This window comes from Myotis lucifugus, unplaced genomic scaffold (genome assembly GCF_000147115.1).
Source record: "Myotis lucifugus unplaced genomic scaffold, Myoluc2.0 scaffold_4, whole genome shotgun sequence".
Classification (NCBI taxonomy): Eukaryota; Metazoa; Chordata; class Mammalia; order Chiroptera; family Vespertilionidae; genus Myotis; species Myotis lucifugus.
Genome location: NW_005871052.1, coordinates 10,257,082 through 10,261,278, shown reverse-complemented (window position 1 = coordinate 10,261,278; position 4,197 = coordinate 10,257,082). Strand labels below are relative to the sequence as shown.

Below are 4,197 nucleotides of genomic sequence, written 5' to 3'. Positions count from 1 at the left end.
ACAACCAGACATCATAGATTGAAATACCAACTCTGTCATTTTCTGTTTCTGTGACCTTGGAGAATTCATTCAATCCTTCTAAACCTCAGTTTTGCCTCTGTGAAATGGGGATAACAATAGTACCTATTTCATAGGGCTGTTATGAGGAATGAAATAAAAGTATTCATATGAACTACTTATCACGGTGAATGGCACATAGTAAGTGCCCTAAAATGAGTTATCATTTTTTAAAATTTTTCAATAGAAAAAATAAATACAAATTTTTCTTTCCTCATTGTTAGAAAATACATTGTAGTAATTCATGATGAAACAGAAGAATGTTTGTAGAATCCTGGCTTTAAGTTATAATTATGCTACTAAAGAAAACAGACTGCCCTTGCTGGTGTGGTTCAGGTGGTTGAGCATTGTTCCAGGCACCAAGAGGTCACTGGTTCGATTACTGGTAAGGGCACATGCCTGAATTGTGGGCCCAATCCCCCTCAATCCCCAGTAGGGGGTGTGAAGGAGGCACTCAATGGATGGTTCTCTCATGGATGTTTCTCTCTCTCTCTCCCTCTCCTTCCCCCCCTTCTCTAAAGTTCAATAAAAAACATTTTTTTAAAAAAAAGCTAACAGAGTAATCCTGGACAGGTAAGTTTGCCTTTATGGGACTTCATTCTCTCCTCATAAAATGGAGAAAATGTTTTAGATTTCTCTCTTCTCTCTCTCTCCCTCTCTCTCTCTCTCTCTCTCTCTCTCTCTCTCTCAAAATTTTGGCAGCAAAACCACTTTCCCAAATAAAATCTTACAGTGCACACACACACTATGTTTGGAAAATGAAAGTGGAGCTCTTCTGATAAGGCTAAGAGAGAGAAAGGAAATGGGCAGGGTTTAGGGGATCCAGGGACCTGTTCAACTATACGCCTACCCACCAAAACAATGTGGTTAACCCTGGTGCACCACTAAGAAACTTCAACAGCACTGAAAACACATTCATTTGAGAAACACAGGAACAGAATGGGCTTAAAAGTCAAGATCAATTCTGTCACTAACCCATCTCTTTACTTATTCATTTACTCAATATTTTAAAGTTAACTGTGTATAGACAATCACAAGGACATGGCTTTGGAATGGCTACAAAGATGAGAAGACCACGGGGATCTTCATATTAGGGGGAAACACTATCTAGTATGAGAAGTGTGGGGTTTGGACTCAGAAAGACCAGGTTTGGATCCTGGCTGGCTCCTTCTCAACTGTGTGACCTTGGGCAATTCACCTAAGCTTTCTGAACCTCTGGTTTCTCATCTTTAAAATCACAGCAATATTAGTTTCATGAGTGTAATATTGTGAGAATTAAATAAGCTGCCACTTCCATGAACACTTAACACAGTGCACAATACCTGGGGCACCTTCTATTAATGTTCCTTTCCTTCTCATCTTTCTCACAGTGAAATTTAGTGACAGTGTCAGGTACCTGGTGAAAATAAAAATCTGCAGCAGGGCCCTAGCATAGCTAGTTTACTTGCTTTACCTCAAGACCCTCTGATGAGCTTGCTTTAGCCATTCTTAAAAAGAAGGCCTCTGGGAAATGGTTCAGGGGTGCAGGGGACAAGAGATTGTCGCCTATCAACCACACCTCTGAAGCTACTGCCCTCCCTTCTCATTCCCCACCACCTTTGACCAGCAGACTTCAGAAGGCTTTGAAAAGATTGATATACACTTCTATGATGTGTGATTGTCCTGGGCTTGAACTCTGGTTCTTAATTCTACTTGCTGCTTTCTTCAGTCCTCCAAGGCAGTAGGTTTCATACTTGTGCATGCACCAGAATCCCTTGGAGGGTTTGTTAAGGCATCAAGTTTCTGCTTCAGTAAATCTGGGGTGAGGCCTTGTAATTCACTTTTATAACAAGTTCCCAGGTGATACTGATGGTGCGGGTCTGAGGGTCACACTTTGAAGACCACTGCTCAAGCCTAAGGGACTCACTAGTTTCTTCAGACTGGCCCTTGAGTTCTCGCCATTCCTGGTCTTCAAGTATCCAGTTTTTGGCCCCAGGTCAAAAGTATAGTTATTTATTTCAGTCTCCTGGTACATTATTCATGTGAGTCCCCCTGAGTATCTTCCCAATACCTACTTCCCCATTCCTTTGGCTCCAGACCCATCCTGCCTTCCTGTGTGAAACCTCCTTTCCCTTTCATGCTCAGTTAACATGTCTTGTTTTCTGGTGGCATTCCTTGAACAACTCTATGAATGGCATCAGCTCCTCCTGCCATCTCTCCTCTATACTCTCATGTAGCTTCCTGATTGTGGGCTCTGGGCACATACAGTTCTGGTTTGAATCTTGGGAAAGTCATTTGAGTTCTCCAAGACTCAGTTTTTCATCTGTAAAATCAGGCTGTGAAAATAAAATAGAAGAGTGTTTGTAAAAGGTCTTGTGCAGCACCTGTTACATGGTAAGTGATCAGTAAATGCTCGTCTGTTTTACCTTATTTCCTCTACTTTCTTCACACCTACCTACCTTCACATTTACTACTAAGGAGCTGGCAGCAAAAAAGAATGATATCACAATGCAGAAATAAAGTTTTTCTCTAGTATGAAAAGGCATGGTAAGTGAGAGAAAGTGATACAACATTTAAGAGAAATGAGAGCCACAAACTTTAATGTCCTTCAAGATCCCTGCCTCCTCTCTCACTCCCAAATTATGTGATATTTACATTCTATAAATCTTTTTAATCCATCCACATTTCTCCATCTTCACTGACATAGCCTTGGTCTCTTAACTGGATCACTGTAATAACCTCCTCACTGTTCTTTTGCCTTTATTGACCCCAAAATCTGCTCTTCAAATAACAGCCAAAGCTATTTTTTCCAAAACACAGAGGTGATTATATCTCCCCCTTACTTAAAATCCCCTAGCTGTGGAGTTTTGTTGACTGAAATTGGAGTAATACAGAGATTAGCAAGGCCCCTGTGTAAGGATGACATTCAAACTGGTGAAATGTTCCTTGTGTTTTGTGTTTGTGTGTGTGAATGCACATATAGAAATATCTCAGGTTTATCATCATGTTAAAGACAAAGTACAGAATAATGAGTATTTTGTATTTGCTACACACACACACGCACATATGCTTCAATGTATACACGTATATGAGAGAATAATTTTTTTCTTCTGCAAAAAAAATCACAAAAATATTTTTAACAGTGGTTTCCTTTAGAGAGAGTAACCTAGTGGGAGGAAGGTGACTTTCATTTTTCATTTTGAAGTGTTTGAATTTTCAAAACTCACAAGTATTTTAAGGTTATCTGGGAAGTGCATACATGAATTCCCTTTTGTTTCTTTCTTTGTATTTCTATGTATGATACAAAAGCATATAAATGTTACATTAAAAATTAGTGATGTCTCATTGTCACTAGCATAAAGATCAAACTGTTTAACAAGGCCTATATGGCCCTTTGTGACCTGCCCCCTCCTAATATTTCCAGCTCATAGCTTGACCTTCTTCACCTCATACTCTGTGCTCCACCCATACCATAGTTCAGTATGTTAGTTTTCCAGGGTACTATGTGATTTTTCTTACCTCCAGCCCTTATATGTTGTTTGTCTAGCTCAAACACTTTTGTCCCTATTTTTCCTTCCATTCATCATTGGGTATCAGCTTAGAATTTCCTTCGTCCAAGAAATCTTCTTTGACTTTGTGTGTTTCTGAGTTATGTGCTCCTTCCAGGTGTTCCCATGCATATTTAATAACAGTTTATTGAAGCTTCTTGTCAAACTGCCTGTCTTCATAGATTATAATGGAAGCTCTGAGGTCAAGGATCACCTCTTTCTTGTTTCCCATTGTAGCCTCAGAACCTAGCATAGCACTTAGTATAGACTTGGTGCTCAATAAATACTTATTAGATGAATGAATGAATGCATGATAAACAAAAGAAAGAATAAAACAACCTTTGAGCTGGGTTTCATGATCAGAAAAATTCTACTAGAAAACAGCTGCATTAATAATTTTCATATTTAGGAAGATGACTTTGGGGAGACTTTTTCAGTTTTAAGATTGACTTAGTTATACCTGATAATTTCACAGTTTAACCAACAAGCCTGTTCCAAAAGGCCTGTGTAGATGTAACTGCCAGCTCTTTGCTATTCTAGTTTACCCATTATAACTGGCACAGCCCTTTTCCTCTAAGCATCTGACCCTCAAATCTTCAGAAGGCATGGAACG

General features: G+C 39.4%; 1 non-coding gene across 1 annotated transcript; it reads left to right on the top strand.

Moving 5' to 3' along the window:
• The first annotated feature begins 2,881 nt into the window (after positions 1–2,881).
• LOC111823052 lies at positions 2,882–2,990 on the top strand. Its single transcript, XR_002826039.1, has one exon. It is a non-coding gene; the product is annotated as a U6 spliceosomal RNA (small nuclear RNA).
• Positions 2,991–4,197: the final 1,207 nt, after the last annotated feature.